General features: G+C 36.6%; 1 protein-coding gene and 1 long non-coding RNA gene across 3 annotated transcripts in view; both read left to right on the plus strand.

Moving 5' to 3' along the window:
• Positions 1 to 25,862, plus strand: part of LOC124414808 (zwei Ig domain protein zig-8) — a 378,841-nt gene that overhangs the window by 110,850 nt on the left and 242,129 nt on the right. The gene's annotated exons all lie outside the window — the stretch shown is intronic.
• On the plus strand, positions 3,342 to 18,140 carry LOC124414810. Its single transcript, XR_006930074.1, has 3 exons — positions 3,342 to 3,443; positions 4,107 to 4,110; positions 18,129 to 18,140. It is a non-coding gene; the product is annotated as an uncharacterized LOC124414810 (long non-coding RNA).

Genomic DNA, 25,862 nt, shown 5'->3' on the forward strand with positions numbered 1-25,862 from the left:
GCTTAGCTGTCACGATTTTCCACTTAGTACGGAAAATCATGTAAAATGAAGATAATTGTATAACAAACTGAATACAATATCGTCTTATTTAATATGCAAGAAATAGCTTTAACGATGATTAGAATGAGTCTCATTAGGATTTATTTTCGTACAAAAATTTCCCCCAAGTATAACCAATATTCCTAATTTCAGGCACTTGGAAAACCCACGCAAGAAAGTCTGTAGATGTTAAAACCAAAAAAAACAAAAAAACACCGGAAGTCAGTTGCTATTTGCACAAATAGGCTGAGATAGTTTCGTCTTCATGATAAATAATCTGTTGTGAGAGGCAATAAAAGGTTTGTAAGACTGCAGATGGAGTTCCCATTATACGGGTAAAACTGAGTGAATTTAGGGAATTTGCAGGTCGATAACCAATCAATGAATTCAATGGGGTTTCATTTTTTTTTAGTAAAACAAACACCAATCGAATTGAATAAATTGTTGGCACTTTTTCAACCGTCTACTCGTATATAGAATGAATTCCTAACGACTGCAAGATCCGTTGTCTGTTAAAATTTAATGTGCCATGTTTGTCAGGGTGACATAACCTCAAAAATGTTGATAGTTGTGGGTGGCAGTTATTCTCAATTCACAAGTTTGAATATTTTTAAGGTTAGAGATCGCTGGTCACCCTAACCTAAGCTGACATAACCTAACGTAACCTAACCTAACGAATTTAATTTAGAGATCGTTCGTCAGCGTGGCAAACAGCTGTTCTCAGAATGTAGCGGGTACGTATCCAATTTGAGTAGACGACGGAACGTGCAGTCGTTAGAAATTCACCCTGTTTACTACCTGAAAATAAATATGCAATTGAATTATCACCGAAGAAACATAAACCAAACGACTTCGTCGACATCTCGCGTTTTAAAATCACAGTACAACGGCTGATCGGCTTCAAAAGAAAACACGCATATAGACAAAAAATACTGGAAAAGTCGTCTGTTCCGCTTTGTTGCTCAAAGTTCAATGTAGAATTGAAGGTACCGGTGAAGAACGGATGTCCCGAAGTAGCAGGCGTAGTACCTCTACGCATTCAAGAAAGAGCAAAATCATTCACGCGGTCTCTTTCAGCGCAGTTTTTTTCATTACCTAAGTAAACCCCATTCTTGAGTCCCGAGTCCCTGAATAGGGGATAGAAAAATAGGGGAAAAAAAAACGAAATCCCTACGTGACGATGGAAAATATCTCAAAGAACACGTTATTTGTGTGTATTTGAAAGTCACGTCGAGTCTCTCATCCGTTTGGTGCGGAGAAGGTACCTCAACAAGGAAAGTCGAGGGAGTCCTCGTACCTTTTTAGGATCCGTTCTTTCCTCGCGCTTTTCTTGCTTGTCTCCTGTTCCTCTCACAATCAGCTCGGTGTCTGTTTAGTTAATGTGACTGATCGCGTTTCGCATGCAGCTGATGGTGCGGAAACGCTAGAATTCTGCCCATCAAATAGACTTCGAGGTGCGATCTCTGTGTGTCGATCAATGCAAGTAACGAGGCTGCGACTCACGTTTTAGAACTTTGATAGTTTAGGCAGGCAATCGAAATAATTCAGCTTAGATGGACGGATATAAGCAACTTGAGACATCAGTTCACGCCATTTCGAATCATCAAATTAAATTGGGTCCTCTTTTGGCTACAAAATACATTCTCGTCTTCTAGTGTTAGTTTACTTGTAACGTTGCTTCTATCAATAAAATAAGCCTTTGGTGCTTGAAAGAGGTTCAATATGCACTTCGATGTTTAACCGTAATTGGTCACACTTGGTTAACTTCACACCAACCATTTTTCAAACTCGTCGTAGAGTTCAGGAATAGACTTTCATAGTTTTCTTTGCTCAAAATCTATTCTGTAAAATCAAAAAAGAAAAATCTGTAAAAATTTTTTTCCTCTAACCAAAACTTTGCCGATGTTTTAAAACATTTACACAATAGAATTCTGGTTAGGGAAACTGACAGAGCTTTTATACGATCATTAAACAATACTTTAGATTATTAGAACTCATTGTTGAAGCAGGATATCACTTCCTTGGAGCTGTGTTTCGGCTATCGGAACCAGACTCGGTCCCAATTAGTCCAGATAATCGAGATTCTTCTGTACTTGACGTCATTTATTCATTCCTTTGAATTTCCTCGGAGACTTTTAGTCTTGGCATCATAACCAAGGTACTTTCCGTCATTGAACTGATTCTTCACAAGTCAATCATATTCATCCGTTTGAATGTCTTCGAACATTTTGAATGAAAGTGTCCATACACGTTGCATCTAAATTTGTGGATTGTGGATGCAGCCGAAGCTTTGCAGCCACGGCGTTTGCTCATTCCAGTCAGGTACCGGAAGTCAGGATTCCACCCGCCTACTCTCAAACACATTCTCGACAAAATCCTGGCAGTTTGCGGCGTGCTTGCAGCTCCACAGTCTCTGCTCACTTTGCATTCATCTGTATAGTGTGTATATTTATGTGGAATGGATGTGAGGCTGGATTTACACGCGCGGATACAAAGCTCACGTCTTACGAATGCGTCTATTCGCTGTTACCTGCCAGCTTCTATTGCTGGGCGATGGGACGCGTGATTTTGCAAACATGGGGTAGCCGACAAAATGAGATACCAATGCCAAAATTTCCAGCTAGATGCATAGGCACATACAATTCTTGAAGATCACTTTGGATGTGTGAAGTCGAGTGTGTATGTTTGTCGTAAGGAGGGCAGAGGTAAAGAAAAGTATCTTATATAGGTTCTCAACTGAAAAAGTGGCCACTGAAGAGCGAGAAAAATGTTGCAATACATGATAGGTAATCAGCTACTGGCGCCACCTAGTGGATTTTTGCAATCAACATATTTGTAACTAGAATTCTAGACACCCTATTGGCGGCTCTTGTCATGTTATGTGTCATATCCGTCGTGAAAGAAACTGTAACTCACGTCGTACTGAATAAAATACGTGTTCATAATCATCAAAAGATTGCCCAGCCATCGTTCTGCGCACGTGCCTATTGCCTAATAAAAAAAGGGTTCAACAAGTCACTAGAATAGCGCTCGATCAGGGGTCAATCTGATTGGCGCTTTCTTTTAAATGTGAAACTTTTGCTGCAGCAACGCCATCTTAATTGTAATCTAGCAGTTTTTATGTTTGCTCTTGAGTAGAATGTTTGTGTCACGTTACGTGGATGAATCGGATTACCTGAGAGACCGATTGGGTGAAAAGCAGATTAGTGAGCAGTACGAGTGTGAAGGTCTAGCAGTAGAGTCGAGCGGCAATCAAAATATTGAACTTGACGTTAAGCTTATTGTTTTCGTGTTTCTTTTGTTATTATAACTTATTTGATTAATTAAATTCTTTTGTGTATACCAACCAGATGAAGTCGGGCGATAATATTCCTTCATAGTTGAGATATTAATATTTTTCTCATGTTTAACACAATATAGATTTCTGGAAAAAACGATGATCGTAAAGACTGAAAATAATGACACCGTACGCATAATCAGATTTCGAAGATGCTGGTGAGTTGGAAATCTATACTTTTTGTTAACTCTGTATCGAGTGGATCACGTCTCGAGTATTTATTAATTGCCAGAGGAAAATAAATACTCACCATTCTAAAGAAGATTAGCTTATAATTAGACATCAATTTTTTATTTCAAACAACTTTCGGATTGTTAAAAATGGGTCATTTCGCTGGGAGAACTATTTTTTTATTTTCACATTCACTGAAATGAATTTTTTTTCAACAGTCAATTTTTAGTGATATTGTTCAACGATCTAAATCAATGTAAGTATGATTGTGAAAAATGAAATATTTAATAATACCAATGTGACAAAAAAACCGTGTCTCACAATCATTGGGATTGTAGATAATGAAACAAATCATCATGGCTCACAATCTAGCGAAATATCTTAGATTGTTAATATTTTACACCGATTTTGGACGCAAAATCCATATCTATTCATTTTTAGGAAAATTTTCTCCAACTAATTGGAAATATTATAAAAATAAATTTGACGAGCCTTCAGTGATCGAGTACCTCGTATTAAATCTAACGACAAAAGCATTGATTATTGATTCAATAATCAGTTTAGTATGCATGATTTTACGTCACGTGATTCAAACAACTTCAGTTTCAAGTTACTGTATGGGTGACAGTTTAATCAAATAAAGTAATTTCACAAGATCCGAACTGACACTACACAGTTCAATAGAATTTGAAAAGTTACGAAAACGCCGAATTCCGAATTTTTCGATGTTGAAACTTGAGAAAAAAAAAAAAATTTTGAAAATTCAGAATCAGGCGCTTTCGAAACTTTTCAAATTCGGAACTTCAACTCCGCCCCGAATCAATAAGGAAGTCATTTCCTCGGAGGGAAAATTAGCATGCAGGCTATAAAAAACCTTCAATCTGAATCACCCACGTTGTTTCAAAAATATGGAAATTTTTTCGTTATTACAGTCATATAAAAACACGAAAACTCTTGTTTGTCTTGTATTTCCTGCAGCCAATGGTTTCCATTTTTTTTTCACTCGTTCCCTTTTTACTCGTGCAACCCTTTGACCGAATTTATTGACGGACTCACTTCAGCTGATCCAAAGTTTCCGGGAGTGTTGACCGTTGATTGAAAATCGCGCAAAGGGGGAATCGAGCATTGCCTGCAGCAGGGCAGCGATTCAAAACGATACCTATCGCTGGGCGAACCATATACCGTGTGTCCATGAGGAAAGTACGCAACTTATGCGCGTGCATCAAAGTTGTTCGAATTTTATTGACCGACAGTTACCGCCTGATTGAGCAGCCGACGCAATATTAATCGTGGCTGTCAGAAAATATCCCTAGGAGCCCATAACTAACGGTGGATTCCTAGGGACATTTTATCGAATTTTCAAATTTTATTGGCTGACAGTTACCGCTTGATTGAGCAGCAATGCCAATCGCGATTGTCAGAAAATGTCCCTAGGAGTTCACCGTTAGCTGTGGACTCATAGGGACATTTTCTGACGGTCGCGATTGGTCTTGCGTCGGCTACTCAATCAGACGGTAGCTGTCGGCCAATAAAATTCGAATGATTTGACGCACGCGCACAAGGTGCGCACTTTCTTCATGAACACACGGTATACAGTAGTACCAATTTACGAACGACGCGGCGCAAAACATTTCCGCCTGGATTTTACGAGCGGTCGTCTGTCGGTGTTTGTTTGTTTGTTTGGTTTTTTTCTTCGTTATTTCTATCTCCGCTCTTTCTATTTTCTTCAATCTCCCACTTTTTCTTCTTTTACTGCATCTGGAGCCAATCTAACATCCCCTTTTGTTATACGTGACATGTGTTATGCATTAAAGTTACGAACAATACAGTTTCACTGAAAGAATTACAAATTCCTGGAGTCACTTTACCGATTCGAAAGACTCAAGAAGACTGCGAATGAATTCAAAGTCGTTTAAAAAAACCAAACCTCTTCAAAATCACTGTATGACTCATACTCAACGTGAATACGTAAACGATTATTCGAGTGACTTTTAATGGTTTGCAATAAAATCACCCGATTTCCACGTAAATTAAAATCAATTCAAATTACTTCACGTTACTTTAGGTAGATTCTAGAGATTTCAAAAACATTCATAAATCTTGACATGATTTTCTGTTGACCAATCACATGAATTGGAGTGACTTAAGTAGATTCTGTCAACTTTCAACGTCACAAGTTCAATGTTGAAAGAACTTGATTTCAAACAAATTGAAGCAAATTCTACAATTCTTTCGTAGGCTATTGAAAATCTGGAAAAACTATGATTAAAAAAAAAAATCTAAACTCAATTCACTCGCCGATAATGGAGCTTCGCAAAAATGATTCATATCCGCAAAAAATATCTTTCTTTTTTCCTTCCAATCCTATTCCTTTTTACTCTCCTCCCTACAGCGATTTTCTAGTTCTTCCGGGCGAGTGAAGGTTGTTAAAAAATCATCTCGATTAGAATAACCCTCATCGGTCAAAGGTGAAAGACAAGAAGCCAGGGGGTGGAATGACCTTTTATCGAAATTAATATCAAAGCGGCTCTCTGGATTTATGTAAGAAAAGTATGAATGTTAAATGTATGCGCACATTCTTAGACAATGAGCAGGTTATATATAGGTAGGTACATAGTATATACTTATGGCGTTTAAGTATATTAGAGGGTAATTTATACGAGGAATCTTTCTTATTCTGAGCACGTTTCAATTTCGCTGGGTAGCTCTTATCTCCGAGCTTAAACTGTTCTCTCTTACACTTGAGCAGCGGCAAGAGTGCCGATTCTCTCATACCTTTCCATGTTTCTATAGGAGGTCACGTGTTTGTACGATTCTCTACATCTGTATGCGGTATGCCGAGAATGAGGGGGATTGTGAGAAGGGGAGGGGGGGGGGGGGGGGTGAAGTAGAGAAGCACACACTCTGAGCTAACAATTTTCTTACTGAGCTTTTAGTCGACTGGAGAAGTCCGCTCCCTCTCATCTTATTTCAAGGAATTAATATACATGTAGCTTTACTTGCCTCCATTTTATGGAAAACAAAATACAAACGATTTCACACCAACTGGGTAAAAAGTAAGTCAATCGTGCGGAAAGCTCGCTCTGTATCTTGATTTTATATCATGGCGAATAATAATCAGCGTTCAGGAAGAATGAGACTCTCAAATCGATTTTATATTTCAACTCTTTGAGTTATAGTGGGAAATATTCTTACCATCTATTTTATATCAATTTTTTTTTCTTTCTTTTATATTTAGAAAACTTTTTCAATATATTTCTGCTATTACCGATAGTAAACTGATAGGTTTTCAATACTCGAGAGTAATTAGTGCCATCTAATGTAGATTATTATTGTTAGACGTGAATTGATTGAAAAAAATCGTGAAGCTTGAAGGAATAATTCATTTACCTCATGTCATCAGATCCCCTTGCATAACTGTTTTTTTCGCATTGATTCCACTTCAAAGGAAGCCTAAAATCTTTTTATCTTTCGATCTTTTTTATTTAAAGAAAAAAAAAAAGATCTTTCTCATTTATTTTGAAAAATATGCAAAATATCAAAATTTTCCAAGACGTGTTTTATTTTTATTTTCCGTTTCTATAAGGACTATTAGGATTTGATTTTTTATTTTTTTATTTTCTATTTTTAAAACTAAAAATTTTTTTTTTTTAAATATGATGCAGCCGCAGCCCACTTTCAAATTATGATGGATAATACTTATTCTTGGCTTAGTATATGTGGAACAAATTGCAGTATTTTAGAAATTATGTTTTTTTAAGTTTTCCCTTTTTTACACAAAAACGATCGTCGCGCCACCTGAAAGAGTGGTGAAAAAATTCTTTGAAAAAATTAGGCTTCTTTCGAAGTAGAATCAATGCGAAAAAAAAGTTATGCAAGGATTTGATGACATGAGACAAATGACTTCTCGATTTCACTTGGAATGCCGCATATACATGTTTTACATAAATTATAAGCTTTTAGGGTCGCTGATTACGAAGAGCGGATTTAAAAAATTCAGTATGTTGAATCCAACCAGCGATCCCAAAAACCCCTGTATAGAGTTTTTTGACCGGATTTGATCAGATTTGAAATTTTCGTTCATCGCATTAGATTCCCCATTTTGGATTTTGAAAATCTGATTTCAGACTTGTAATCAGCGACCCCAAAAACCATAGAATAGAATAGCCTATCTTGTTATAAAAGTGGACTCAGTGTAACAATGTGTGACTCAAAGGGTTAACTGTGAAGGTTTTTCTACTTGAAAGTTTATGAAGCTAGTTTATTTAAAATTGATTACAACGAAAAATGACCTTCATAATTTAATTAATTAACCCAAATTGAAAACACAAGATAGTTTGACTATTTTCTGTTTTACCACCAAACCTGCATGTCGATAACCCAATTTATATTAATGATCCTGCAGATTCTTCCGAATGATTCACAAGGACTAGAAAAAATTACTGTCTTTCTGATTTGTCAACTTTATGCTTTTCATACTACAGATCTTGATTCATATATTTGACTTGATAATAACCTTCATTCACTTACTTTCGTTGGAATTTTTCGAAAACTTTATACCAACGTGTTTTTGTTTGGTGCACTTTATTGACAAGACTGTACACCATAAAAATTTTACCGACAAAATGTAACATGATTTATTTGTGGCAAAACTCGCAGGATGATCAGGGTCATCAAATTTTGATGTCTCGTCAACTCTGAGTTTGCATACCAAATTGGTCGGGGTTGGTGTCTTAATTATTAAGTTGGTAATGGAATGACGCACAGTCAACGGCGATCATTATTACAACGTTGAATAATTCAAGCGATTTACACCGCGCCAATAGGCGTGCTAGCGAAAATCGCAGGGGCGTTGAGATGAGGGCTTATAAGGTGGGGTCGTCATCAAAACAGCCCAGAAATCATTTGGAAAGATTATTCCGCACGTATTACGAACATGACTTACTATGGTTGTCCTCAATAGGGTTGTTTTTGAATTTTTATGCTCCCAGGGACTGAAATGCCCTTAAATTGATGACGAAACATTCCCTGAAGATTTGAGATCACGAATTTTACACTTTCCCAGGTAAGACTTGCAGGAAATGATGATGTCCATTTAGAAGCTGCGGATTTTCACTTTAAAAGACAAAAGAGTTTGTTAAATCACCTTGAAAATTAGCTCCTATACATACGACATACAAAATCGTCAATATATCCTTTAAGCTTCTATGGAACAGTTTTTTGATAAATTGAAATCGTTTTTGTTAATTTCTCAGAAACAAAAAGACGAATAAGAAATCTATTCCATAAAAACTTTGAGGATTTATTGCAGATTCTAAAAAGTCTTGGTTTTTGTATTTTGGATATTCCGTTCACCCACAAACGTGGTTACCGTTTTGCCAAACGTTTCCTGCACAGCTTAACTCAAACCAACGTGACTTAGAGGAGGTAATCGTTAAGATAATTGAGAGAAATTTGTATTAGTTTCAAAGCAGAAATTTTTAACTTTGGAAGCCATTTTGTTTCGTTCTATTCCGTTATATTATTCTAGCCACAATGAAATGTGGCGTGAATGAAACAATTGTAGTATCACTTTCTACTGCTCTCACCTGGGAAACCCCCTTAACTGTGTTCCGCGTTATAGTTTTGGTCACGCGAAGCTCTTATGCAAAATGAATTACGAGTAATGGTGTTTCCATACGAGTATATGTACTCCGGTAATTCACTCTGTGAACAGACTACAAATCGTCTGAGGTGTAACTGTAGTTGATAGTCCGCTAGTTTCGACCACACATTTGTCATTTGCTATTCTCTCCAGACACCATTTTCTGGTGCCATCATATTGTTACTCACGAAATTTTTTACAGTTCATTTGAACCTTTTTGTAGTACGAAAATGGATTCAAAGTAGGCACTGTTTCAGCGGATTTTACTCAATCATCGGTGATTATTGTCAGGTCTGACAAAACAGCCGTTCATGATTGTTCACTCACTGAATCAAGACCCAAAAATTAAGATTTTCGGTTATCAATCCTGGATACAGAATGATCAATTATCCGAAAACCCCTTGGAGGTGAGATTTTACGTAAAAACTGAATTTCAGTCTTTTCACTTTGTCGTTAAAGCTAACCTCAAATATCGATGGCTGTTTCTACTTCATAAATTATGCCAAATGACACTCGCTAATCCGTGGTGGGTAAAAATAAGGTAGCGACAAAATAGTATGAATTAAACTTATATTCCTATTGAACTGATTCAGCCATAATCTTGACCGAGTTTGTAATATTTAAAGAATTTCATAGATATATTATACAACCCTGGTTAAATTATATTTAGAACAAAATAGATGGATATATTATTGATAGTTAATTAAAAAAGACTAAGAAAACATGGTACTGTCAATAACCTTTTTGTCTTTAATTCACACGAGAGAATGAAGAGTAAGAAAAGCTTCATTATATCAGATTGAACAAGAGTAAATTGTTGATAAAACGAAAACAACTCTTCCATTGAGACGATGCGCGTTATCAGCCTTCGAAGGTGGATAAACATAAGATGATGAAGTTGAAGATGGATGTCACGTTGAAAGTTTGAAATTCCACGTCCTCGTGTACGATGTTGGTCTATTCGATTTCCTTTTCTAGCTAGATGAGATATTCTGGTCTACTGCGTGACACTCTCTCTTTCACTTTAAACAAGTATATTATCAAAATTAGTTGTATTAATGTTGTCAGTTACTCTCACTACCATTGAACCATTTGCGGGCCAGCGTCTCATAGGTCAGACACCTTTTTGAATCGGTTATTCAATATTTCTGTTCAATTTTTGAGATTTTTGAGAATTTTTATGCTTGTCATTTTTTGCATCATTGGACTTCTTAAACTTTAATGTTGACATTTTAAGAGGGATTGTGATGATCCATACACCCAGTATTAAGGCATTGAGTGCAAGGAAAATCGTATGCTTCGGAGGGTTAAGAGGGTCGACATGCCTCCATGAGGTGGCAAGGAATTTCATTCCAGCAACTGTAACACGCGAAAGCGATACATATCAGCTAAATTTTTCTGTAACGACGAGGCAGATTCGCTTTTACCCTTCGTCATACCTTATTACCGTTCACTTTATCCTCGACACAACCTTTACTCGCCCTTTGGCTGTGCCCGTCTGCCGAAACGAACCACACTGGCTGCCTCCCCGCTTCGAAATACCGCAATTATTAACCCCCGTCGAAAGTGCTGGCAAATCCACCCCCCCGACTCTCTAACCCATACAATATAAACCAAGCCATCCATCGTTTCCCATTAGACAAAACGCCTCTGGGTACGGAGCACCTTCATCTCTGATTAGAAATCGGCAGAAGAGTGTTTTTAGTGGTTAATTTTTTACCGAAAGTGTTGGTATTTGACTGTTTTGAATTCAGGCAATACTGTATCGTTTTTTGTCTGTAAACGTTAATTTACAAAAAACGGTTATAAAAAATCCTTATGGAGCTTATGATTCTTTACTCACCGCATGAGATTCTTTCCCCATCAAACAATATCTGACAACGTCTACTTATTCCAGTACCTTCACAGGGTTTCCATAATACTCATCAACATGGGTCTTGAATGGATTTCAACACATGGATACTTAACTCCAATAATGATAAAAGTTATTCTGGTGTTAAAGCAATCAAAAACCAGATACTGGAAAAATTAGCACCTTATCGTACCTCTTGTTTGAAATGGAGGACTGAATTCGACCTTCTAAGGTGCTACATTCAAATGACGCCAACTGAACTATCGAACTGTACTACATGGTCATTAGGTAGAATTCTGTGAAGTCATTGTAACAAGATTTTTTTTCAAACTTTATTCAAATGAGATAGATTCACACGGTACGAGAAATTTCTTAGACCTGAGCAAAAAATCCTATACCTGCTTCGGGAGAACTTTTAGTTCGATAAAAACTAACGTTCAGACCTTGTTCCAGGAGAAAAAACAGCACTAATCTCATTCTTCTGTAGTACTGTACTCTTGGAAAGCAGAAGAGTATCTTTATGGAAATCTTGAAAAAATAGGCTTTGTAATTCATCGGTGAAAAAGATATAATAACAGTAGGGTTCAACTATTTCAAAACATAGTCTTGAGGATATTTTTCATGGATTATTTTGGCCTGAAATGAAGTTTGAGGTAGACGAGTCTTACCACCTTCTTTTTATTTAATGTCATGTAGCGTTAAAGAGACTTAAGGTGCTTATAAAGAAGCGTTGTACACCTTCAAAACGCGGGGAAGCAGAACTCCTATACCGCTCAAGCGATCAGAGTGAAACTTAGGCAATTAATGCCTTATTTTGATAAAAAGTGGAGCGTCTTTTTACTTTTTCAAAATTTGGAAAAAAAATTTACAGATTGGTTACCACCCACAGAAATTGGGTAAATTTTCACAGTTGCACTGAATGGATTGAACTATCCGGTATGATGCCAGTCGGTGGTGATGAAACATACATTTTGCGCCCAGTCCCATGAGATTTGATCGTGAAATGACGAAATGGCAGCTGATCTGGTTTTCTATTACGAAGAACACCGAAATCTCATTTTGGCGAAATTTTTTACCGATATTACACGCATAAATTACCGGCATGCGCGTAATGTCGGTAACAAATTTCGCCAAAATGAGATTTCGGTGTTCTTCGTAATAGAAAACCAGATCAGCTGCCATTTCGTCATTTCACGATCAAATCTCATGGGACTGGGCTCAAAATGTCTGTTTCATCACCGCCGAGTGGCATCATACCGGATAGGTCGATCCATTCAGTGCAACTGTGAAAATTTGCCCAATTTCTGTGAGTGGTAACCAATCTGTAAAATTTTTTTCCAAATCTTGAAAAAGTAAAAAGACGCTCCACTTTTTGCCAAAATAAGGCATTAACTGCCCAAGTTTCACTCTGATCGCTTGAGCGGTACAGGAGTTTTGCATCCCCGCGTTTTCGAGGTGTAACACGGGTCTTTATTAGCACCTTAAGACTGTTGAAAGGTGCCAGGGAAATATTTGATACGGTCTCTCCTGATAAACGAGTATTTTCAAAGGTACCCAGCTTGCAGCTGATGCAGGATCCTTAGAAATGTCCGGAAAACTATGTTCCAAAGACCCTCACATACAGGTACGTAGGACTGTACTTTCGTCGCTCAATCGAAACCTTTTGAACATAGTTTCAACGATGTACTCTAACGGACGTGACTAGAAGGTTTACCGGCAGTCTTCTTTCATGTGACAAGCAGAACTGCTGCTACCTTCTTGCGACACACGTAGTTACGTCATAGTGACGTGTGTTTTTATATTCGGATATTAAAGCACTTTGTACGTGAAAGGTTATACAAGTGATGTTCAAAATTGCCATCAGTCAATTACAAATTAAGAATTGCAAATATAATTTATAATCGAGACGATAATGAAATATATAATATTACATCCACAACTTGTCATTGGAAGCACGTGAAATATAAATTGCAATGCATTTCGTAATAAGAACAAAATAGACTACAAGTTACATTTGTATTTTGTAATTCGAAGTATACTGTTACATTTTTGTTTTTTAATTTAGGTGAAATCAAACACAAATTGTTTATGAAATTTTTGTAATCAAGAAACGATGGAACTCAAACTGCATTTCTATTTCTCAATTTCGAATATAAACTACATTTTGCATTTTGTAATTGCGGCGGATTAAAACAGAAATTATGTTTGTGGTAAATATAATTTGTGGTATGTAATCGAGACGCAATACAGTACAGATACAATAACATTCCTATATTGTAATTAAGACAAGGCCAAATACTAAGTAAAAATATATTTTGGCGATTGACACGAAATAATATACAATTTACTTAACATTGACTTTCGTACATACAAGCAACTTTAGATTCAATGCATTCAATTGATCATAATTAAAAAATACAAATGTAATTTGCATTCTATTTTGTCGTTTTGTCCTTTGTAATTGAGACGAAAATAAAATTCAGATCTAATTCGTAGTTTCGAATTAGAAAGAAATGTAATACAGCGCACGTTCAGTTTGTAATCGAAATGCAATGGATTACAAATTGTAACTAGACAGTACTGAGTACTGATAATTGCTGAATAGATCGATCGACTTCTCCGCAAAATCATAAACTTCGTCTCTCTGGAGCAATAAATGATGGCAACAGTACATCATCGAGGGGACGGAATTTGGTTATAATTGGAGGTACGAATTTCGCGTGGGAAGAGCTCGTTACCTACGAACTAACAGTTTGCGGATGCCGCTGGATTCGGGTATAAGTCACTCTAATTAACCGCGATTCCGCATAATTTCAGGCAATTATAAGTACGCCGTCGAAAGTAGCAAAGACGCTTAGTTTCCCTGATGATGCCTGCACTGCGGGGACTCACGGCGAACCCTCATCTTCCTGGTTCTCCATCTCACAGTACGAACTGGTTTCGCCTATTAGAGGGAACAAGTCATTCATTCCCCGGTGTGTCGTCCTCATCCCCATCAGCCGAATCCCGCCAGGGACGCACAAGGATCGGTTAAACACCCGTCGATCTAATCTCAAGGCCCCAAGCTACGTTGCCGAACGTCAACACGTGAGAAGGTCATGGGTCTCATGACCATATCCAAGCATCGCGGAAGGTGACGTGCGGATAAAATTCGTCGGGATCCTCGACCCTGATGGCTATCAGCATCACCCTTGCTACTCAGTTTGACACTATAAGTATAGTCACTCCTGCACGGAGGGAAAGGAGTTCTTGAACCAAGTAAATAGATTTCGGTGGAGTCCATTCACTTCAATCTAGTATCAATTATTTGTTCCAAATATCGTAACTTCGATTTAACAATTGCGATTTAGTTAGTTTGTCGAAATGATTTAATTCTTGATTCAACAAAGAACCTTTCTTGAGTCAGCTATAAATATCATTTCATTTGATGTTGACAGAAATAATTAGATACTTCAGTGTACTAGTACTATAAACGGCCACTAGGCGGCGGGCTTTCGCGCTACTGAAGTAGCTTTAGAGATAGTTATAGAGAGCGGGTAATCGGTTAGGAAGTCAGAGACTGATAACGGAAAGCAGAATTGTCATCAGACCGATTGCAAACGAAGACAGCAAAACTTGCTACTCTTGCAAGTTCCGAGTCATCGAATTTGGCATTGACTACAAGTAAACAAAAACAATTGACACATGTTCGGTTTATACGAAAGGTTGTGTATCAAATTCCACTAAAATTCTGCGAATGAAGTTTTTCCGATAACTATGTGTCTGGAAATTGAAAGATATTGAAGAGAAACAAGGTCATATCACAATCAAACAGTTTATTTCCTTCTAGAATTCTATGAGCATCGATTTGACCGTTTAACCGGAGTTCAGGATATACGTAACTGGAAGTGGCAGACGTTAAAAAAGTTCCTTGAAAGGTCCTTACCGAATACTTGACGAATCATCCAATATCGAGAAAGCGTTCGAGTAATTTCTCAATCATTTGAAATACGCAAAATATGATGAACAAAAAGTTGAAAGATTTTCCATTCGGTAAACGGAAGCGAAAGATGCTTGGAAAGTTTCGTTGATCATATCCACCCAAGACTTGATTTTGCGTCTAACTTTTAGTCAGATCCATAAAACCGTTATCTCTTATTTTAGGATACTAGATTTTATGTGCGCACACACGAATGTGCAAGAAACATGGTTTTGTGAGAGATAAAATGTATTTCAAGATCGAAGATAATTTTTTTTCTTTTGGACCAGCGTATTTCGCGACGACAAATGTAATAAACATTCCGATTTACGATCGCATGTCTAATAAAATTTGGTGAACTAAATTATTCACATTGATGACCAATTAACACGAAACTTTCATCCGAATCAATCGGTTTTGGGCCAAACGAACAACTTTCACAGTACCTATATGATAAGAAAATTGCTTTCAAAACTGTTTGAGAAAGAAAATGTGATTAATCACAGAAAATGGTTGAAGGTAGACGAAGCTGTTTCTCACTTTGATTCCAGCCTGCCATAAAACAGCATCGTACAAAGATTCAATTCTTTAAAATTCTGCGTTATCCTAAATAAACAAACAAGAGAAAAATATGAAGAATAAACAGCAGCTCCTCCTGTCATCAATCATTTCTTCAACTGCAATTGATCGCATTTTCCGTGCATTATCGCTTGGATGATTACTTTCAATGTTGGTGTGATTTTATTATGCAAATGAGAAGCTGCACCGGCTGCAAAATCGTCGAAGAAAAAGTGAATTGAAATGCGAGATATGCGCAGCAGAGTAAAGAATCCACTTTATAGATCGAAATTGGTTTATCTTCTTTATTTTCTCTCTCGGTTCGATTAGGACGCCAAATTGATGGATAGATTTCCAAGAATAAGTGGGAAAATTTTTTTTCGGATTCTGAGCCATTCCTTTAAGGGTTGTGAACCGATTTCTAACTCGTACTTTTACCGACACCCTCTCCTCGCTCGTAGGCTGCAGGTATTAGTCTCACCAGACTTTGACAGCCAGACGCGCGAGCGTGGTTTACGAATCGTTAATAATCACCTTCTCCAAACTCTTCGAGGCCTTTTCGGAGCCAGTATTAATCTCGCCGGGAGTTCTTCGTCCGTCGAAGGTTGCCATGTTGACTTCGAGGGGGTTTATACGAGTAGCTGGTTGACAAAGTGAGTGAGTGTTGGAATTTATACCCCGAAAATCGATTATTCTTTTTGATTGAGATTTGCTTTATTCAAAAATGTATGGATCGAGATTTGTTCGCAATTTTTTTTGGAGTGGGGTTGAAATCCCGAATTTGAAACCTTCCGAAAGCAACGAATCTCGAAATTTTTACTGGCGAAAATTGAAGTAGGGAAATCAAAGTTTCGAAAAGGTGAAATTCCGATTGAACAAAATGACGGAAGGGCGTCACTCCGCCAAGTCAAAGTTCCGAAAGTGCAAAAATGGGAAAATTTCGAATTATCGAAGATTTTTAGTCCTGTGAATTTCTGACTTGGTGAAATTTTGCCACTTTAATCTTTTTTTGTTTTGGATTTTCGATATTCTTACGTTCGAAATCTTGGTCATTCTGATTTTCAGTTGTTCTCATTTTTATAACATCCATTCGTTGAGTAAACTACGTTTTGCGAGTATATTTTGACTTTCGGAACTTGACTCCATCGAAACTTTATTTTTCGGGACTTTGCTCTTTCGTAACTTGAATTTTCGGAATCTTGCATTTCGGAACTTTTAGCCATCGGCTTTTCAACCATTAGAAACTTTGTTCGACAAATAATTCGGACTTAGGCGCTTTCGGAACTCTTCAAATTTGGGACTTGAAGTCATTTTTTTGCTCAAGACACACGAGTCCATTATTCAATTAAGAATAAACTATAATGATCCGAAGAGAAGTGAGATTGTAATAAAGATGATAAACTACCCAAAAATACTTTTTCTAAATTTGAAGTTAACAAGTTTATCCATTTTTGAGACTTTGTGGGTGCCGCTAAACAAGTCAGCTAGCGAAATGGTTGACGTTATTATCAATTTCAGAGAGTTATTATCAGCAACAATGCTGCCTATGAATAGATTGCAAAAAAAAAAAAAAAAGAAAAAAAAATTATGCATATATTTTCTGACAAAACAAACCAAAATTGAATTCAACAATTAGTTATAGAAAAGGCCTTCGAGGGAAGCTATACGCTGCTGCTAATCCTGTTGAACAAAAAAGTTCGATTTTTTTCTATTGCGCTCGGTTTTTTTGCTCCCCTCCTTCATCTTTAGTATAATCATCAGTATTATAAATAGGAAAATTAATTCAGTTTATCGAGAACGTAAATTAGCATTGGCTCAAGCTGAATTACATGCCAAATTACGGCTTGACAGTTGAATAGAACGATAAATGTAATCCTGTCTCACGCCTTTCCAATTCATTCTCATTAAGAGGATTTTGCATTTGGCTCATATTTTGGAATATAAATAGGCATTATAATCCGACTGCGAAAAATTGATATTTGTATATACCATAGGGCGTCGTGGGGGTTAGAAAAATCTGAAAAAAATCTGGAATGATTTTTAGAGTTGGAACAACAATATCCAAAATCAAGGACCAAATCCAAGAGGGTGAGGGTCAGACCCTAATCGAATCGACAAGAAATACCTAATGTATTGAAAATCTTCAAAAATCGCTAAACTTCGTAAAACCTTTTCGCGAAGTTCACAGTTTAAAGTTCAAGTTTTTTAAACGTGTGAAGTGGTTGGATTTCAGTCAAATTTTTTATATCATCAAGCGAAAATATACTCATTTTAGTTGAATTCAGATGTTTTACAAAAAGTTAGGAATTGTGGAGAAAAAAGGACGTATCAGTGAGTTTTGATTTTGGTTGATTTTTATTTATGCCTTGGTTATACCTTAGGACAAATAATTGTAAACAATGGAAACAACATAAGTTTGAAAGATCATGGAGAAGAATAGGATACAGTTTAAATCGAGTAACAATAATTGAAACAATTAATGACAGTACCATTAGGTATGCCAACAATAATTGGTTATACATAAGGAGTAGAACACAGATGTTCACAGAAAATCAGAGGTGGTTGATAGTTGTTATAATAAGAAAGTTAATAAATAAATTAGTGAAAAAAAGTCAGATGGATTGATGGATGATTGATTGATCAGTTTTATTATGCCATGGCAAGTCTTTGTCAAAAAAAAAAAAATAAATAAATAAATAAATACATGCCGAAAAAATAATACATAAATTAACAAATTGACATAACATTGCTGTAAATTAGAAAATTGTATGGACATAATTAAAAAAATTTGACAGAATTATAATTGCATGAACCAGAATACCAATTATAACCTAAAAAGTATTACCGTGGCGAAGTTAATTAACATTGCATAATGATATATAATTATATATGTCAGATAATTCACATGAAATCGTACGTAAAGTGAATTATTAAGTATCAATCGAAGATTAACCGGATTATGGCTCGATCGTATCTACATAATTAAACAAATGAGCGTTCTAAGCTTTGAGAATATAGAGAAGAGAGAAAGAGAGAGAGATAGAATGATCCTTTAAGAATTTATCGGAAAGGGATCCGTTATTTCGAACCCTCACGATTAGGCCCAGTGAGTTATAAAGGATGGGTAAAGCCGGTCCAGGAAAAGGAAGCACTTCGTGTCTAGTGGCGAGGCGAGGTATCACTCTTTAAAAGATAAATGCGCTCGCGGTATAAATCGATGTAGGATAGTGACTGGTGAAATAGTTATTCCGACATTTTTCGAACAATAGGCTAGTATATGTATGTGCAGTGAAGGCGATGGATGACGAGTCACTTTTATCAGCGCAGCTTTTTTACATTCTTTGGAAAATTTTCAGAGTTGAGTAATCGATTTGGTAAAAAAGGTGGCTGCACTAATGTTTGCGGGAAGGTTGAGTCAATTGTATTTTCAAATCATTATCATGTCAGACGCAATCACTTTCTCAAAATCTTGGACTGTTAGGAAAAAAGCTTTTTCAATCGGTCATTTCATTGCGATTAAACGATTTTATTTTTTGTTTTGCTGTTCTTGAAGATTTGTCTTAAAATGGGTTCAACATTTTGAAATATTGGGTTTAGGGGGGAAAAAAAGGTTACAGTTTTGTTCTGCCACCTTTGCAGTATATGCGGTAATGAAAATTAGAAGGTGAAAATTTGGTAGAAATATTTCATCAAGCTGCACAGAGCTTTGCAAAAAATTTTTCTACAAGCTCGTACCTTTTACTTCGTTATGATGTTGTCCATCATCGAAAGGAAAAAAAAAAGTTTTGTCAAGTTTACTATACTTGTAGTTTTCGCGAGAACTAAAGTTTCGAGGTACTTTGTTTTATCGGTAGTAAGTTTTTACTAATTCCATAAAATTTCAACACGTTTTTGATTTATTATTACAGACCTTAGTTTATAAATGAATTAATCTACTTCCTGCTAAAACTTCGTGTAACGGTATCGAAGTTACCGTGTGAAAAGTGTTTTTTTTTTCAAATTTCAAAGCTCGAAATGAAGATGAAACTGTATGATTTTTGGTTATTTGCGACCTTCCCGTACAATATCAGGTATTCGAAGCTGATTTAAAAATCAACCTTAAGCTACTCCAAAGACGAAAGTTCGGACCTCATTTGGGAAGATCACGAGGTTTTCTAGGCTTATGGCCAGTAAGAAAGGCCTCAAAACTGCGCAAAAAATCACGCTTCTCATGTTTGAATTTTCAATGCGAACCAAAATTGAGACTCATTTGACCCTCGGAAGCCTCAGTTGCAATATTCCTCGTTTGGATTGGACCTCAACAATTGATCCTTGATTTTTTCTTTTCTTCAGTTACGCAGATTCCAGATTCTATTACGTGTAACTGAGATGTGAGGATCTGGAGGGTGTAAATGAGACTCAATTTTAAATAGTTACAGCTAATCTACAAAGGAATAAAGCTTCAAAGGTATTCCAAAAAATTCAGTTCAGGAGCTGTCCTCTGCCTCACTTTGTGAAAAAACACGAAACTTTGTGGGGTTTTCGTTTCGTTGTAAAGAGAGAAAAATAATGCCTGAGTAATCAGAAGTTGGACTTCTTTTTTATAGAGTCTGGGCACAGTGTCTCCATCTGCATAGCGCCAGTGGCGCCACCACCGGCGTATCAAGCGGTTCTCAACTGCGCTTACATTTTTCACGAAACACGTGTGACCTGGAAACAGTCAAAATCCACTTCCTTAGGTGCACATGAAGTGACGTCAAGTGGCGTGCAGTCAATCCTTGGCCTTTGAGTCACACAGAAATGATCTAAACGTCAAATGGAACAGCTTGACGCCGGGACGTCTAGCAAGATGCAAAGCTCCCGTCAAATTGAACCTATCCTACTTCTCTCTCTCTCTCTCTCTCTCTTCTTAATTTACATGGAATTTAGACTGTCTGGAAGATAATTAGAATTTCATGAGCAATCGACTTCCTTTACTGGATGTAAAAATTAGAGGATATGATAACGCAATAACTCAACTTTCAAGTAGGGGCGAACGGGGTTAGAACTGATATAGGTAGGTTGTTACAAAAGTTATTATTTCTAAACTATATGGAAGATGGCGCCATGGGTTAAAGGGGTGGTACCATGGTGGTGGTTGTAAGGTTTGAATAACTCAGCCTTCTCCCTTAGAATAGAATAGTAGAAGACCTCCGCTACGGATGATCCTTGAAAGATTGGTAAACACGTGACAAACCGAGTTTCGGTGAACAGGATCAGGAAGTCATAGATGAGCTGATCCCCGGACAGCGAGGTAGAAAATCAGGGAAACGGAATTAATCTGGCGCTTCGCCAGGTACTCAGATATCAAAGCTGATCTGTAGGCTCCGTGTTTACGTGGGTATAAAAGCTGAATAAGCTTCGATACTGAGAGGTATTCATTATCCTGCAGGGATGATTAATCCTCCGTACGCCAAGTGAATACACGTACACACGATGTATGCGTGGGTGTGATTGCTCTAGTTAGATCACGGACAGATCGATAATTAGTAACTAGAAACCTGTTTCATTTACTTTTCGTCGCTAAAGTATATTCTACTAATTAGCAGGAATTTTACAATTACACTTGTGATCACGAAAGTAAAACTTCAATGTCATGGTCACACTGAAATGCGAAAAGAATTTTGAAAATCCGTCTTTTACCCGCAGTGATGGACAGTATTTTAATTGCATTTTGTAATTATTCAGGTTCAAAATACAATTGATGGAATTAATTTCCCTGACTTGAGTAATTTTCAATTGAAAACAAAGTCAAAAACAAGTTAAAAAAAAAAAATTAATACTTGGAGACAATGTCAATGGGAAATACAAAACCGAACCACTTACAAATCAACAATTTGACTTGTAATTGGAACAAATTGTAATTAAAAACCTAATGAAATTGGAAAATCCTTCCGTAATTGTAATTACTTTAATAATATCGACGTGAAATGACTTTTGTAATGTGGTCAAGATTGTAAAGATAGAAATTTTCTTTGACAAAATCAGTAACGAAATAAAATTACAACATATTTTTGCAATTGTAAAATAACTTCTGTAATAATAAATAGAAATGAATTGCAGATTTCGAAAGTGACATTTAATTGAAATGAAGTTAAATATTACTTTTGTAATTTGTAATTGATTTTTTTTTTTACCCAAAAAAGCTTTTTTGGGTATTCAAATCTTGTTTAAACTTCGATTTGATTGTACGACGTTCACTTGGAAGTTCCTTTTTTAAAAATAAACTCTATTAATTCGGTGTTTATTTTTCCTGTTTCTCACGAATTAAGCTATCATTTCTCTAATCCATGATTTTTTGCTCGTTATTAATGAATTTTCCTACTATTCGAACCTATTTTTGGTGACCAGAATTCCATGCTCCACCAGTTATGTACAGTTCGATTTTCCCAAATTGCTTATCAGTTATTGCATTATCATTGTTTTATTGCCCAATGGAGTAACACAATCTTGTGGCCTTCAATCGGCGAAAATTGACTGGAAGAAACAGATTTGAAAAAGTTATTTCATTTATCCGTCCTCAGGATCTTCACGAAGAACCACGGATAAACGCGTGTTACGATAGATTGGATTTGTCGAAAGGGTGATGCGGTTTTTATATTCGCCTATTTGAGAGCTGCCTGGCTCTTGCGCATCGATACGTAGACTTACAGCCTTATTGAATGTGAGTAATAAATTGGAACAAATCATCGTAAAGCTCTGCGACAACTCGAGATACTCTATGCCTCAGACCATATGGAGAACCGCCACTGAATTACAGCCAAGCTGGAATAAATTTGCAGCTTAGAAGTTATTTTTATAGAGGGTAGAGAAAACCTGGTCACATTTTTATCTGACAATTTGAGGGAAAAAGATTTCCGATCATGATTTTTTATCCGAATTATACTCTATTTGAGAGATTTTTTAGAAATAATTTTTTACACAGTATTGTTTTTCAATTGAATTTGATAGTACGAAACTAAAATTATTATGATTTGCGTGGAAAATATTATATAGAATATTCCGAAATTTAACTACATCGTACGATTCGTTTTCGAGGTTATGTTAAGTTAAAGATAGAAATCGGCAAGTTATGGCGTAAAAGAAATTTACCAATTTTTCTTCTTGATACGTGAATCATTCCATCAGAAACCTTGATTAAAAATAAATTTAGGGCTTAGAGGACTTTTTGCTGAATTTTTTTTTCTTGAGAATAGAATGTCTGCCAGTTGAGATTGAAAATAATTGACGTGAAACTCAAATTTTTCAACGCTATTTCGAAGGATGAATCAAAATTTATGGAAAACTCAGGATAATATGCTTGTGTCGTAATTTATGGATGTTTTTGAGCTTGAAAAATAATTTTTGTCGAAAGTAAATTTTATTCTTTGAAGTTCTCAGAATACTAGAATTTTGTCTCGACCTTCGACGTAATGCATGAAAAATATTAAATGAGTCAGAAACGCGGAACAAAAATTTGAGAAATGGATCTTCGTAAGTTTCTCTAATTTTTTGTCGTCGTGAGTTCCGATTTTGCGATTTTGAAAATATGATTTCATTAATTCTGGTCCTTACAATAAAATGTTGTGTTTCAACGAGAAAATTATCTACAAATTGATTGCTTCGAAAGGGAAAAAAGTTTTCTCTGAATGAAAGATGAATGTCATGTAAAACTCAATCAGTAACTCGTCGTAACGTATTTCAACGTAACTTTTATAGCCTGCGGTGGAAACGTGATTCGTGATTTTGATCGAGTTTAATTTTCTCCGAGTAGCATTGCGTATCACTTCAAAGAAACCGTTCTCCGTATCTTATTCATCTTTAATACAAAATATTTACTTAACCTCCCAGAAGGTTTAATGGAGGAAAATCTCACCAAGCTAATTCGTTTGTTTTCCTTACAATTTGTAGAATCTGACGTACAATGTTTTTACCAGGCGGCTTTATTACATTACTTCCCGGCAACACAGCAAACCTCGAGTTTGTTTGAACTAAACCCTGAAGTCACAGTCTGCAAGAGTATAATACGCCCTCCTGAACAGAAACCTTCGCCCCATGAAAGATAATAAGTGTATGGTGACACGTGCTCACGCATCGAGTTCCGTAGGGGAGAGAAAAGCTTGTTTGTTTATTGCCGTTATTAATTCCACCCCAAGCCTTCGTCCTTCTTTCTTTCTTTCTTTCTTCCGGCCTGTTTTCGTGCCGTTCCGTTCGCCCCCGCCTTTCCGGAATTTTTTTCTCGTCGACGTCGCCGTCCCTGGACAAATCGCTACGTGGTTCAATTTTTCACCCTCACGACTATAAGTCGCAACGTAGGGAATAAAACACGAATCGAATGGTTGAAGGCACCGCCTCGTTAGAGACGGAGCGAAAATAACTAAGAGGGTGCAATAGTCAGTCTTTACCGATCGAGTAAAATGTCAATTATTTTGACGATGAGTAATATCTGAGCAGGCTTGTACGCATCATGACCTTAAAATGCCATAGATAGGGCAGTTATACGTGCGAAACGTCGAAGAAAAATATAAAGAGAAAATCTTTTGTTTTTCGGAAATTAATTCTTGTAATTTCATCGCTACTCATTCCAGGAATACGTCTTCCGGAGTTATTCCAGTATGAAAGAAAAAAGTTTTGTCGAAAGTATTACATGTAAAATTAAGCATGTAGATTTATAGGCTCTGGTTAATATGCGAAATAAGGCACATTTTACTAGGCCGGTAAAGTGCACATTTTTATCGACTGAGTTGAGTGATTTTATTTTTCGTTATCATGAATAAACTTTAACGACTAAAATTTGTTCAAATTTTGGTAGGGCATTGCTTTTTTATAGAAGAATTCAAGAGATTCGTTAATTCCCAAATAAAATTGTCCAAAAGATTTAGGATTTTCTGCCATGTTTTATTATTCTGGCAATTCCTCGATCTTTGGGGTAAGAAATTCGATGGCTGAGAGACCTTACTCCATTCTAGAATCAATGAGGAGTAAATGAGGATACGATATTCAGGCTGAGTAAAGAAAACTGTAATTCACAGTAACAACGAGAAACAAGAATCAGTCGACTCGGTCGATAAAAAGGACTATCACACGCCCAATACCGGCAAAAATTTTATATTAAGAACCTTATACGTAATCGGGTTGCGGACTTTGTTCATTTCGCTAACGAATCCATAGCTCATCGTCAGCAATCGATGAGAAACCGATGTGTGAATAAAAACGTGGTAAAAAGCACCGAGTTTGCCGAAGTTGGTCGCTGTCAGCACGTTGTGCCAGTTTCTCGCTGGCGGACAATCAATTCAAATTACGCTAGCTGGTTCTGAAACACCGACTGAAGCAGACCGCGAAAGGTACCTACTGAAAAGAAAATGAAAGAGGAAAAACTCGACGTCGACTAATCGGCGTCGTTCGTCCGGCACTGAGCTAAACGCACCATTTACTTATTATTTCCCTTTTTGTCCTCAGCCCAGTACCTCCGACCCTTTGCCCCGATCCTGTGGGCTCCAGACCATCGAATTAGCGAAACCCGGTCTCTGTGAATCTTTTTCTGAATTCTCTGTTATGTTTTGTTACGTGAATGAAACTCTGTCATTTCATCTGGTTATTTTTATTTTTAGAAAAGAATGTATCTTTCTTAACAAAAGTGGTTACAGGAGCACTCAATTTGGTTACATGTGAATTAAAAGGGGATTCACCGTGAAATACACAGTACACAGTCAGCGAAGTTATAATGTGATTGGCCGTACTGTCTAACTATACTAGTCTAACTCTATTATTATCAAAATGTATTTTCAAGTGCTTGAAGAGCATCAACGTGCTTCGTTTCTCACCTCTAATGACTCTGTGACGAATACGTAGAGTCGTAGAATCGGAAATGAAGTAGATCGTCATCTGGGATGGGTTGGGAAACTGTATTTTGGATATGGATGAGAAGAAACCGCGAGCGTGATTGGAAAACGATATTCAAGATCAAACAATTGTCGTCGATAGCTGAACAACTGTATTTTCAAGGATTATTTATTATATTATATGAATTTTGAGAAATATCGTACGTTGAAGACATCTCGAACTTCAGTTCTATTGAAATCTGACATTTGCAAAAATCCACTGTTTTTACTGAGCAGTTCAACTTTTCCTAGTTCTCTAGAATCATTGAAGTTTTGTGGAATACCTTGAAATATCGCGAAGCTCCATAAAATTTCATCAAGTCTCTTAGAAGCCTTACGACTTATAAATGACACTGAGAATTCTTGCATTCAAATTCTGCGCAATTTTTGTACCCTTAGAAAATCCCTTCACTTTCAGGTTAGGT

This window comes from Diprion similis, chromosome 14 (genome assembly GCF_021155765.1).
Source record: "Diprion similis isolate iyDipSimi1 chromosome 14, iyDipSimi1.1, whole genome shotgun sequence".
Classification (NCBI taxonomy): domain Eukaryota; kingdom Metazoa; phylum Arthropoda; class Insecta; order Hymenoptera; family Diprionidae; genus Diprion; species Diprion similis.